Source organism: Sminthopsis crassicaudata, chromosome 3 (assembly GCF_048593235.1).
Source record: "Sminthopsis crassicaudata isolate SCR6 chromosome 3, ASM4859323v1, whole genome shotgun sequence".
NCBI lineage: Eukaryota > Metazoa > Chordata > Mammalia > Dasyuromorphia > Dasyuridae > Sminthopsis > Sminthopsis crassicaudata.
The window spans coordinates 179,415,874-179,430,244 of NC_133619.1; the positions used below are offsets into that span (position 1 = coordinate 179,415,874).

At 34.2% G+C, this 14,371-nt stretch overlaps 1 long non-coding RNA gene across 1 annotated transcript in view; it reads left to right on the forward strand.

Annotated features, from left to right (window-relative positions):
* Positions 1 to 14,371, forward strand: part of LOC141560879 (uncharacterized) — a 47,459-nt gene that overhangs the window by 30,702 nt on the left and 2,386 nt on the right. Inside the window, exon 2 of the long non-coding RNA XR_012487860.1 lies at positions 13,901 to 14,044. This is a non-coding gene — a long non-coding RNA (uncharacterized LOC141560879). The remainder of the gene's footprint in view (positions 1 to 13,900; positions 14,045 to 14,371) is intronic.

Sequence of the window (14,371 nt, forward strand, 5' to 3'; positions counted from 1 at the left end):
GTGCTAACAATTTACATTCCCCTCCCAGTGTTTCTTCTCTGGGTGTAGCTACCTCTGTCCATCATTGATCAACTGGAAGTGAGTTGGATCTTCTTTATGTTGAAGATTTCCACTTCCATCAGAATACATCCTCATACAGTATTGTTGTTGAAGTGTACAGTGATCTTCTGGTTCTGCTCATTTCACTCAGCATCAGTTGATTTAAGTCTCTCCAACCCTCTCTGTATTCCTCCTGCTGGTCATTTCTTACCGAGCAATAATATTCCATAGCCTTCATATACCACAATTTACCCAACCATTCTCCAACTGATGGACATCCATTCATCTTCCAGTTTCTAGCTACAACAAAAAGAACTGCCACAAACATTTTGGCACATATATGTTTCTTTCCGCTCTTTAGTATTTCTTTGGGATATAATCCCAATAGTAGCGCTGCTGGGTCAAAGGGTATGCACAGTTTGATAACTTTTTGGGCATAATTCCAGATTGCTCTCCAGAATGGCTGGATTCTTTCACAACTCCACCAGCAATGTATTAGTGTCCCAATTTCCCCACATCCCCTCCAACATTTGTCATTATTTGTTCCTGTCATCTTAGCCAATCTGACAGGTGTGTAGTGGTATCTCAGAGTGGTCTTAATTTGCATTTCTCTGATCAGTAGTGATTTGGAACACTCTTTCATGTGAGTGGATATAGTTTCAATTTCTTCCTCTGAGAATTGTCTGTTCATATCCTTTGACCATTTATCAATTGGAGAATGGTTCGGTTTCTTATAAATTATAGTCAGTTCTCTATATATTTTGGAAATGAGACCTTTGTCAGAACCTTTGTTTTTAAAAATATTTTCCCAATTTGTTACTTCCCTTCTAATCTTGTTTGCATTAGTATTATTTGTACAGAAACTTTTTAGTTTGATGTAATCAAAATCTTCTATTTTGTGATCAATAATGATCTCTAGTTCTCCTCTGGTCATAAATTCCTTCCTCCTCCACAAGTCTGAGAGGTAGATTATCCTCTGTTCCTCTAATCTATTTATTATCTCCCTCTTTATGCCTAAATCATGGACCCATTTTGATCTTATCTTGGTATATGGTGTTAAGTGTGGATCCATATCTAATTTCTGCCATACTAATTTCCAGTTTTCCCAACAGTTTTTTCCGAATAATGAATTTTTATCCCTAATGTTGGAATCTTTGGGTTTGTCAAAGATTAGATTGCTATAGATGTACCCTTTTTTGTCCTTTGTATCTAATCTGTTCCACTGATCTACCGGTCTATTTCTTAGCCAATACCAAATGGTTTTGGTGACTGCTGCTATATAATATAGCTTTAGATCAGGTACACTTAGACCACCTTCCTCTGAGTTTTTTTCATTAGTTCCCTTGCAATTCTTGACCTTTTATTCTTCCATATGAATTTTGTTGTTATTTTTTCTAGGTCATTAAAATAGTTTCTTGGGAGTCTGATTGGTATAGCACTAAATAAATAGATTAGTTTGGGGAGTATTGTCATCTTTATTATATTCGCTCGGCCTATCCAAGAGCACTGAATGTCTTTCCAATTATTTAAATCTGATTTTATTTTTGTGGCAAGTGTTTTGTAATTTTTCTCATATAATTCCTGACTTTTCTTTGGTAGATGGATTCCCAAATATTTTATACTCTCAACATTTGTTTGGAATGGAATTTCTCTTTGTATCTCTTGCTGTTGCATTTTGTTAGTGATATATAAAAATGCCGAGGATTTATGTGGATTTATTTTGTATCCTGCCACTTTGCTGAAATTTTGAATTATTTCTAGTAGCTTTTTAGCAGAGTCTTTGGGGTTCTCTAAGTATACCATCATGTCATCTGCAAAAAGTGATAGTTTAATTTCCTCATTTCCTACTCTAATTCCTTGAATCTCTTTCTCGGCTCTTATTGCCAAGGCTAGCGTTTCTAGTACTATATTGAATAGTAATGGTGATAGTGGGCAACCTTGTTTCACTCCTGATCTTACTGGGAAAGGTTGCAGTTTATTTCTATTGCATATTATGCTTACTGAAGGTCTTAAATATATGCTCCTGATTATTCTAAGGAAGAATCCATTTATTCCTATACTCTCAAGAGTTTTTAGTAGGAATGGATGTTGGATTTTGTCAAATGCTTTTTCTGCATCTATTGAGATGATCATATGGTTCTTATTAATTTGATTATTAATATGGTCAATTATATTAATAGTTTTCCTAATATTAAACCAGCCCTGCATTCCTGGAATAAATCCTACTTGATCATAGTGTATTATCTTGGAGATGATTTTCTGAAGTCTTTTTGCTAATATCTTATTTAAGATTTTAGCATCAATATTCATTAAGGAGATTGGTCTATAATTTTCTTTCTCAGTTTTTGATCTACCAGGTTTAGGTATCAGTACCATGTCTGTGTCATAAAAGGAATTTGGTAGGACTCCTTCATCCCCTATTTTTTCAAATAATTTATATAACATTGGGGCTAATTGTTCTTTAAATGTTTGGTAGAATTCACATGTGAATCCATCTGGCCCTGGGGATTTTTTCCTGGGGAGTTGATTAATAGCTTGTTCTATTTCTTTTTCTGAAATGGGACTATTTAAGCAATTTATCTCCTCCTCTGTTAATCTAGGGAGCCTATATTTTTAGAGGAAGTCATCCATTTCACTTAAGTTATCAAATTTATTGACATAAAGTTGGGCAAAGTAACTCCTTATTATTTCTCTAATTTCCTCTTCATTGGTGGAAAGATCCCCCTTTTCATTTGTAAGACTATCAATTTGATTTTCCTCTTTCTTTTTTCTGATCAGATTTACCAAAGGTTTATCTATTTTATTGGCTTTTTCATAAAACCAACTCTTGGTTTTATTTATTAATTCAATAGTTTTTTTACTTTCAATTTTATTGATTTCTCCTTTTAATTTTTGTATTTCGAGTTTAATTTTTGGTTGGGGGTTTATAATTTGATCTTTTTCTAGCCTTTTAAGTTGTAAGCCCAATTCGTTAATCTTCTCTTTCTCAATTTTCTTCAAATAAGCCTCTAAAGATATAAAATTTCCCCTTATTACTGCTTTAGCTGCATCCCAAAGATTTTGATATGATGTCTCATCATTATCATTATCTTGGGTGAAATTGTTAATTGTTTCTATAATTTGCTCTTTCACCCAGTCATTCTTTAAGATGAGATTATTCAGTTTCCAATTACTTTTTGGTCTATTTACCCCTAACTTTTTACTGAATGTAGCTTTTATTGCATTGTGATCTGAGAAGAAGGCATTTATTATTTCTGCCTTCCTACATTTAATTTTGAGATCTTTATGTCCTAGTATATGGTCAATTTTTGTATAGGATCCATGAACTGCTGAGAAGAAAGTATATTCCTTCCTATTGCCATTCAGTTTTCTCCAAAGGTCTATCATACCTAGTTTTTCTAATGTTCTCTTTACTTTTTTAATTTCTTTCTTGTTTGTTTTGTGGTTTGATTTGTCTAAATCTGAGAGTGCAAGATTGAGATCTCCCACTATTATAGTTTTACTGTCTATTTCTTCTTGCAACTCTCTTAACTTTTCCTTTAGAAAGTTAGATGCTATACCACTTGGTGCATATATGTTTAGTATTGATATGGCTTCATTATTTATGCTACCTTTCAGCAGGATATAGTTTCCTTCCTTATCTTTTTTAACAAGATCTACTTCTGCTTTTGCTTGATCTGAGATAAGGATAGCTACCCCTGCTTTTTTGGCTTTACCTGAAGCATAATAGGCTCTGTTCCAACCTTTTACCTTTACTCTGTATGTATCTCCCTGCTTTAAGTGTGTTTCCTGTAGGCAACATATTGTAGGGTTCTGCTTTTTGATCCAATCTACTATCCGTCTCCGTTTGATGGGATCGTTCATCCCATTTACATTTACAGTTAAAATTACTAATTCTGTATTTCCTGCCATCGTATTATCCCCAGATTATGCTTTTTTCCCTTGACCACCCTGATCCCCCTCCCCGATATTTAATTTACAGACCCCCCCTTGTGACGCGCAACCCTCCCTCTTTTTTTTTTTTTTTTTTTTAGGATTCTCTCCCCCCTCCCTCCAAGTCCCTTCACTTATTCTCCTTTTCCTTTTCCCTTTTCCTCTCCCCCCTTTTAATGAGGTGAGAGAAAATTCTCTGAAAAACAAATATGTTAATTATTTACTCTTTGAGCCTCTTCTGATGAGAGTAAGATTCACACAATGATTCTCCCCCTCACTAAGTTCCCTCAGATATGGTGTATTTTCTATGTCTCTTCCTGGGATGTAGTTTCCCTCTTTTTATCACTCCTTCCCCTTTTTCTGAACCGACCTCCTTCCCTTTACTACACCCCCCTTTTTTTCTTTTATATCAGTAAAATCAAATTATCCATGTGTACTTTCTATATACCCACAACAGAGTTACAGTTCTCAAGGGTTCTGTGTACCTTTTTCTGTTTCTCTTCAGTCTTGTGGATGTAGATCAAATTTTTTGTTTAAGTCTGTTTTTTTTTCTTAGAAACATATAGAATTCCTCTGTTTCATTGAATGACCATCTTCTTGCATGGAAAAAGATGCTAAACTTAGCTGGGTAGTTCATTCTTGGTTGCAGTCCTTGATCTTTTGCCTTACGGAATATCAGGTTCCAGGCCCTTCTATCTTTTAATGTGGAGGCAGCCAGATCTTGGGTGACCCTTATTGTGGCACCTTGGTATTTAAATTGTTTTTTTCTAGCTGCTTGCAGGATTTTCTCCTTTGTGTGGTAATTCTGCAGCTTAGCCACAATATTCCGTGGTGTTCTTTTTTTAGGGTCTATTTCAGAAGGAGTTCGATGAATTCTTTCCACATCTACTTTCCCTTCTGTTTCTATTATCTCTGGACAGTTCTCTTTGATAATTTCCTGTAAAATAGAATCTAGGCTCTTTTTTTGGTCATAGTTTTCTGGAAGTCCAATAATCCGCAGATTATCTCTCCTAGATCTATTTTCCAGGTCTATAGATTTTCCCAGTAAGTATTTGACATTGTTCTCCAGCTTCTCATTTTTTTTGTTTTGTTTGACTGATTCTTGGGTTCTCTGTGAATCATTCATTTCTATTTGTTCCATCCTGACTTTTAAGGAGTTATTTTCTTCTTTCACAGTTTTTAGTTCTTTTTGTAAATGCCCAATTTCGTTTTTAAATGAATTATTTTGCTCTATTGAATTTTTTCCATTTCCCTAATTTTTTTTTGAGAATTATTTTCTTTTTCCAATTCAGAAATTCTATTTTCTTGAGACTTTTTTATCTTTTCCAATTCAGAAATCCTACTTTCCTGTGTTTTTTTAACCTTTTCTAATTCACTAATTTTGTTTCCCTGCATCTCCTGTGAATTCTTTATTTTTTCCAACTCCAATTTCAGGACGTTGTTATTCTCTATCATAGTTTCCCTTTCCTTTCCCCATTTTTCTTCGATCTCCCTCAATTTTTTAAGAGCTTCTTCTAGGAGAGAGTTATGTGATGGGGGGCAGGAATCGTTCCCCTTTAGGTTGTTATCTGCTGATTCTCTGTTGTCAACTTCCTCGGGGTTGGATACCCGCTCTTTCTCTGTATAGAAGGAATCTATAGTTTTTCTAGCTTTTTTGCTCATATTTAAAAAAATGTTTTGGGGTCTGTCCCTGGGGTAGGAAATTATTTACTTCTTTACCAGCTTCCTCCCAGACTGGATGGATGCAGCGGCCCCTGCGCCTGAGCTAAGAGAGAGCTCTGGGAGAGAGTTCCCCACCCCCTCCCTGGAAGTGCCTCAGAGGTGATTAGCACTACTGTGCTTGGAGGGCGTAGAATAGTGAAGACAGCACGAAGCCCAGCCTATGTGTCCGGGTGGGGAGTGGATGTCTGCAGCAGGTGACGTGAGAAGCCCCTGTGCTCAAACTGGAAGTGTCTGCCAGAAATCGCGGTCCCTAGTTCAAAGGTTCCGCTTCTCTGGGACTTCCTGGAGCTGAGTTCCACTCCCTCCAGCTAAGCTAGGCAGTGTGTGTTGCCTTGGGCCGTATCCACCCACTTGTCAATCTCTTAACTATTCTCAGGTGGTAGCTGAGGCCACACCCCCTGGTGCCGAGTCTGCTGAGTCACCCCCAGGATCGGGGAAAATCTAATTTGAGTTTTAAAATATTTTGGCTTTCTCTTCTGAACTGCTAAATAATTAGCAGAGAAGAGCTAACAGCCTGTGCCAGATTCCTTTACCTCAGTGGCTTCCCTGATCCCAGAGCCCTTCCCAGGGCAATGGGCACAGTGTGCCCCTACCCCACCGTCTGTGCTGGTCTTTCTTATTCCTCCCCTGAGAACTGACCTTTCCTGTTGAAACTCCAGATTCTCTTCAGCTGGTAAGTCGTGCTTCCAGTCCTTGTGGTATCTATCAGTCCTGAGCTAATTCTGAGACTTAATTTATCTAATTGGTTGTGAGGGAGTGAGGACGTTCACTGAGTCGTGTGTTTCTTCTCCGCCATCTTGGCTCCTACTGGGCATATGATAATGTTCTCTTTTGTTTTGTTTTATTTTGTTTTGTATTCCTTTTGATTTTTTTATTATTCTATTTCTTCTTTTAAAATTTTTTAAATAATAAAAAAAATAATTTAGTACAAACTATGACATATAATATCATCAAAAATAGGAGTAGAAAGAGAGACTAAATGTGAAGTAGATGTATTTCACTAACTGCCTATGCATTCCAGTAACACTTAGGCAGCATCAAAAATTCTAAGGAGGAAGCTCCCATCCATTGAGTTTATCTTCTGTGAAAGAACTATGAGAGTCTGTAAATAAGAGTTGTACAGAATTATATTGGCTAGATGAGTTAAAATCAATGGTATTATTCTCCAATTGAGAAATGGTCAAAGGATATGAATAATTTCAAATGAAGAAATTAAAACCATTTCTAATTGTTGTTGGTTTTTTTAATGTTCTAAATCACTATTGATAAGAGAAATGCAGGTTAAGACAGCTCTGAGATATCACTACACAGCTCTCAGATTGGCTAATATGAAGGAAAAGAAAATGATGAATGTTGAAGGGATGTGGGAAAACTTGGACACTAATACATTGTTGGTGGAGTTGTGAACTGATCCAGCCATTCTGGAGAGCAATGTGGAACTGTGCTCAAAGAGCAAAGGAACTGTGCATAGCCTTTGATTTAACAGTGTCTCTATTGGGCTGTATCCCAAAGAGATCACACAAAAATAAAAGGACCCATATGTGCAAAAATGTTTGTAGCAGTCCATCTTGTAGTGGCAGGGAACTGGAAACTGAGTGGATGCCCATCAGCTGGAGAATAGCTAAATAAGTTATGGCACATGAATGTTATGGAATATTATTGTTCTACAAGAAACAATCAGCAGGATGATTTCAGAGAGGCCTGGAGAAACTTGCATGAACTTATGCTGAGTGAAGTGAATATAACCAAGAGAACATTATACAAAGGAACAAGATTATATGATGATCAATTGTGAAGGATGTGGCTCTTTTCAACAACCAGGTGATTCAGGCCAGTTTCAATGGTCTTGTGATATAGAAAGCCATTTGCACCCAGAGACTGTGCAGACTGAGTATGAATCCTAATGTAATATTTTCACTTTTTTGTTGTTGTTTGCTCTCTTTTTATTTTCTTTCTCGTTTTTCCTTTTTAATCTAATTTTTCTTGTGCAGCATATTGATATGTGTATAAAAGAATTGCACATGTTTAACATATATTGGATTACTTGCTGCCTAAAGGAGGGGGATGGGGAAGGGAGGGATGGAGAAAAAATTTGAAATACAAAGTTTTGCAAAGTGAATGTTGAAAACTATGCATATATTTTGAAAATATGAAAACTTTAAAAAAGAAAATGTAAAAAAATACAACAAAATAAAGAAAAAAATAAATCAGCAATATTGTAGAGAAGATCTACATTAACTTTTTTGTGGCCTTGTCAGAATAATATTTTAAGTGAATAAAATAAAATGCATAATATTGTAAAGAAAGGTTCTTTCTTTGCAATATAGCTATTAAAACATCTTTAAGTACATAAACTAGTATGAATACAGATTGAAGCATGCTATTTTCACCTTATTTGTTTTTGTGCTTATTTTTAATTTTTGTTCTGTTTCTTCTTCCACAATATGATTAATTCGGATTGCACATATATAACCTAAATAAATTAATAAAATTACATATATATATATATATATATATATATATAATATATATATATATATATATATATATATATATATATATATATACATATAACCTATATAAAATTATTTGCTATCTTGGGGTGGGGGAGAAAGAAGGGAGAAAAACTTGCAACTCAAAATTTTATAAAAAATGAATGTTAAAAAGTGTCTTTTCATGTAATGAAAAAAATGTTTTTAAAAGTTCATAAACTGCAAGTAAAAAACCCTTACATTAGCAGGCAGAAGTGTTGAACCACACAGGCTAAAAAGGCATGTGTGGATTATGAACTATATTTTGGAGGGAATGTTCAGATCAATGAGACCAAGATCACGGATCCATTTTTCAATGGAAAATTAGATAATGGATTTTGACCAAATGTAACAAAAAGGAACCAATCCTCTAGGCAGAACTCACAATGAATAATTAGATGATTATGAGTCAGTATGATATAGAAGAGTGTATTAGAATAAAAACACCAAGATGGTTCTACCACCAACTGACTGTGTGACCTTGAGTAAGTGACTCTAATCCACCTCAGTTTCCTGAAATATATTTGTCTTACTAATCTCACCAAAGTATTTGCAAAGAACACATGAAAAAGCATATCGGAAAGTACCACAAAAACTATAAGACAGAATAACCAATATAAAGCATTATTATTTTCCCCAAATTAATGATGCTTAGTGACACCAAACAGTCCAAAAATAATTTATCAGAGTTCATTTGGAAAATCACAAAAATCACAAAAATTGCAGACTTTGGGGCAGCTACATGGTGCAGTGGATAGAAAACCAGCCCTGAAGTCAGGAGGATCGAATTCAGACACTTAATACTTCCTGGCTGTGTCACCCTGGGCAGGTCACTTAACCCCAATTGCCTCAGGGGAAAAAATTGTGAGCTTTATGGGGCAAATGAGGGGGAAACCTCAGAACAGTGAAACATCTTGGATGAGCTAAGGGCCTTTAATTTACCTGTAGTTCATTTTCTTTTGCCATACCAATAGAGTGATAGCATACATAATAAAAATAATTCCTAATTTTCTTGGGGAAAGATGATTAGTTTTAATATCAATTTAAGTATAATATAATTAAGGAGCCAAGAGTCCAGCAAAAATAATTTGCATTGCTTGCACACACACTGAGTGGGCAGCAGGGGGAAGCAACATTCAAGTTATGATCCATAGTATACACTGTATGGAGATAGAGAATGGATCCTAAGATACACAAGCATCTACAATACATTGTATAAGATTAAAATAAACACTTTTAAAAGAAAATGAATCATAACCACCTTTGCATCATAACCTCCGAGGATACAATTGAAAGCTGCTGGAACAGAAAAACTAAAATCAGTATATTAGTCTAGCTTCAGTGAGCAGAGGAGTCTAGACAACAAAGCCCCAAAAAGAGGAGAGAAAAAGGAAGATTATTGTCACTCCTGTCAGGGACAGTGTTATAAATCATTCTCCTTAACTCCATATAGGCCATGCTGGTACTAGCAGTAGGAGGCATTTCCCCACAGTTGTGTCAGACTTAGGATAGTTTGATTATTCCTGGTAGATAGTAGGAAGCATTTGCCTCTCCTACTTTCTGAGAGGAAGCTTACTTTGTAGTGCATCAGCACTCTTATGGTGAAACACAGCAACTGTGCTTCATCATTGGTTTTATTGAACAAATTTATAATCATCACCACCACTATATCCTCTACTCCCCCCGCCCCCAACCAGCCAACAAGACCATGCAGCAACGAGGGCAGAAATCAATGAACATAATAATCATAATTATAATTATAATAATATATAATCATGTTCATAATCTTCTATACTACAAGTTGGTGACTGGAAATGGGTAGTGTAAGCATTTATTATTTCATTTATCTACCTGCTATTTATTTTGCATTCTGTTTTAGGGTATCCTAGATGAGCTAGGAAATACAGTGGTTAAATATACTAGGCCTGGGGTCAAAAAGACCAAGATTCGAACCAAATCAGTTCCACTAGAGCAATAATGAACTGAACCAGCTACACCCAGTGAAGGAACTCTGGGAGATGATTATGGACCACTACATAGAATTCCCAATCCCTCTATTTTTGTCCATCTACATTTTTGATTTACTTCACAGGCTAATTGTACACTATTTCAAAGTCGATTCTTTTTGTACAGCAAAACAACTATTTGGACATGTGTACATATATTGTATTTAATTTATACTTTAACCTATTTAACATGTATTGGTCAACCTGCCATCTTAGGGGTGGGGGAAGGAGGGGAAAAATTAGAACAAAAGGTTTGGCAATTGTCAATGCTGTAAAATTACCCATGCATATATCTGGTAAATAAAAACTATTTTTAAAAAAAGAAAAGAAAAATAACATCCATATTAGAACCTGAAACAGACTATTTGCATTTAAATCAAAATAAATGATTTTGCTTTTTAGCTGTGAAAAAAAAAAAAAAGACCAACATTCAAATTCTGCCTCAGACAATTAAGCAAAGGAGCATTTACAAAAAAGCATATTATGTGCCAGATACTATACTAAGCACTTTACAAGAATTAATTCTTTTGATATTCACAACTCTATGAAATAGATACTATTATCCCCATTTTACAGTTGAACAAACTGAGGCAGACAGGTGTTAAGTGACTTGCCTAGTCCTACACAGGTAGCAAGTGCCAGAGGCCACATTAGTACTCAGGTTTTCCTGATCTGAGCATTCTATCTCTTGTGCCACCTAGTTATCTCTAACATGGCATAATGGATAGAGCACTGGGCCTAAAGTCAAAAAAAAGACCCAAGTCTCTTATTTGATTGTAATAGGGTAAATTTCACTTTGGACACTTACTAGCTATTTGACTTGAGCAAATTACTTCTCTGTGACTTAGTTTTTTCTTCTATAAAAACAAAAGGGCTGGACAATATGGTCTCTAAGATCCTTTCTAGGACTAAATGATCACTAGTCTCTGGGGAACTATTTTTGATGATACCCTACTACTTATTATTTTCCTACTGAAATTTAAAAGTTTTAGACATAGATTATGGGGGGGAAGTATCTTCTAAACCTTCATCTGGACAGAGCAAACTCAGCCTTATGAGAAATGGAACAATTAAATCCTTTGTCATTCTCTTCTAGTGGGAAGAGAAGATTAAAGGGATAGGGTAAAAAGAGAGGCTGTGAAAGAAAATAATGATTAAAAATAAAACGAAGGGAAACTCACAAATAGTAATTATCACTTTGAATGTGAATTGGATAGTTATGGCACTTGTCTTCATGATGGCAAAGAACTGGGAATTACAAGACTCTCTATCCACTGGGGAATGGCTGGCTGAACATTTTTTTGTGGAGTATGGTTGTGATGGAATACTACTGCATCATGAGAAATGAGAAATTCAGTGACTTTAGAAGGCATGAAAAATATATACAAAATGATGTAGTGAAGTGAGCAAGACAATGAAAACATATACAGTAAAAGCAATATTGTGTTAAAAATTACTTCAAATGAGGAATTAATTGTGACAATTATAAGTATATACATTAAAAACAAAGAACAAATAAAGATGCTATCTCCATCCAGGGAAAGAATTGATGAATAAATATGTAGAATATATATATATATATATATATATATATATATATATATATATATATATATATATATACATATATACATATATATATATATATTCCAATTTGTGTCTAATATAGTTACCTTTAGTGTGGAAGGGAGAAAAAAAGGAAAAAAGAAATTTATAATAACTTTGCTTTTAGTTTCATGTGCAAAAAAATGGAGAAAGAATTAAGAAAATATATTACCCAAAATTTAGGGAAATGTCAAACAATGTTACATCTCTAAAATTGAAACTAGCAAGAAGCAGCACAAAATGTATTAGATCAGTTCTCTGTGGAAAAATTCCCAGAAAATAATGTACCTAAAAAGAGATAATTGATAAATATGATCATAAGATCATTGAGCATCTTCTGACTCCCACCTAAAACATAAGGAGATTGTTACCAGACAAATCATATTATGTCCATCACAAGTTGTGTTGTGATAATGAAAGCCTTTGGCGATTGATGAGAAACATTGGGAAAATAGAATCGCAGTAAAGTAGAGCTATTGTAAAGATTATCTCCAATAGCATGAAGAGAAGAAGGTACCCTGATCAGGCAACACAATATCCCAATATTCTTTATAGACTGAAAGCCCTAAAATGGGAAATATCAAATTAGATTGGTAAACTAATAATAATCATAATAACATCAACAATAACATATGATACAAGTAATGATAGTAACTTATCTTTATATATAATGCATACTATGTAACAGACACTATGCTAAATATTTAACAAATATTTTTTCACAACAATCCTGAGAGGTATGTACTATTATTATTCCCATTTTACAGATGAGAAAACTGAAGTAACAGTGATTAAGTGATTTATTCTGGGTTACAGAGTTATTAAATGTTTGAGGCTAGATTTGAACTTGGGTCTTCCAAGCAAAAATCCAATTACCTGTATTCTGACTCTATTATCGAAAAAACTCTGTCTTGACTTTGTTTTTACAAATGAATATTTCTACTGGTCAAAGAACTTGCAGACATGCAGGTGTGTTTTATTGGTAGTGACAAGTACTTCTTAGTGAAACTTTGAGTTTATGAGCCAATTTCTTATTTTTAATTAAGCTACATTATATCTCCTTTGATCATCAAACTGGTCTTAATGGATGAAATCTATTTTAAATATACAAAGCAACAAAATAAACTTTGACTAGAGATATTACTGTCAAAGGCATAAATACCTCAATCACAATAGTCAGTCAGCCTCCATTTTTTGTAGATTCATGACCAAATACAATAATATTTTAAATTAATTTACTTTTAATTTATGCATTTCCATAGCATCGTATAATAAAAAGATAATTGCACCTGAAATTGTAAACCTATTATATACAACTTTCTATTCCTTTTAAATATATAATAAAGTTATATAAAAATTTTCCCTCATTTCTTTAAAAAAAATAAATTTAGACAAAATGATAAATCTAGAGATAGCTTGAAGCAGTAAATAGAGTGCTGAGTCTAGAATCAGGAAAACTAGGTTAAAGTCTCAACATTGATACTAGAGGTTTAATCTGGAGCAAGTCACTTAATCTCTGTCTCTAAGATTTACCTATTCAAGTCTTAGGTCTAAGAAAAGGACTTGAAGACAACTCAGCTGTTCCAGATAAGCTATGACAAGCTTCCATATTATAATGTTTCTGTCTTAAAGTTCAAATGTTTACATTAAAGATGGGGCATGCCAGGGTGCCTTTCCATTGCTAAAAGTCAAATATTCAATGCAAGTCCACTATAATCAATGCATCAACCTAGAACAAAAGCTCTTAAATATGGATCCTCAAGGATTCTATTCATAAATTTCAGAGAATCTTTAAACTTGGAAGTGAAAATTACAACTTTATTGTCACTAATTGTGATTTTTCTTTATAATTTTTGTACTGTATTTTATGCATTTAAAAAACCTGTTCTGACAAGGGGTTCTTAGTGTTCACCGAAAATCAGGGATATAAAGGGTTAAAAATCCCTGTGGCCAGAACTTTTGAGATCTAAATCAATTTCATTACTTGTTAGTTACTTAATGGTATCTCAATAGAAGTATTTCATCTGTCATCCTGTTCCTTTTTCCTTTTACTTTTCTCTATAGGTTTGTAATATAAAGAGCTGGAAGTCACATCTGAGAAAGGACAGAACAGGATTATGGGACAATTCCTGCTCATGTGATCCCAGTCTCCTTCCTTTTACCCCTTCTCCAATTACTGAGGAAAGAATTCACAAGAATATTGTAATGGTAAATAACTTTCAAACTTGCATATTTCAATTATTTATGCATAATAATACAGTGGACTTAATTATTTAATTAAAAACTTTTGTTTTTCAAGAATGGATGTATTAATTATATTTTTAGATAACTGTCCAAAGCAGAATTACAGTAGGATATTTTGTCCTGTTAGAAGCTGTTCCAGACAAATCTTTAGCTTTTTTTCCCCAAAGCAAGAGCCTTTATCCAAACCTTTTGGATGTTGAAAAAAAAAAAAAAGTTTTTAAAGAACTAACAGCAAAGGCTTGTGCAGGAGGCTAAATCAACATACCAAAGCCTCTTCAGTTTGCTTATTAA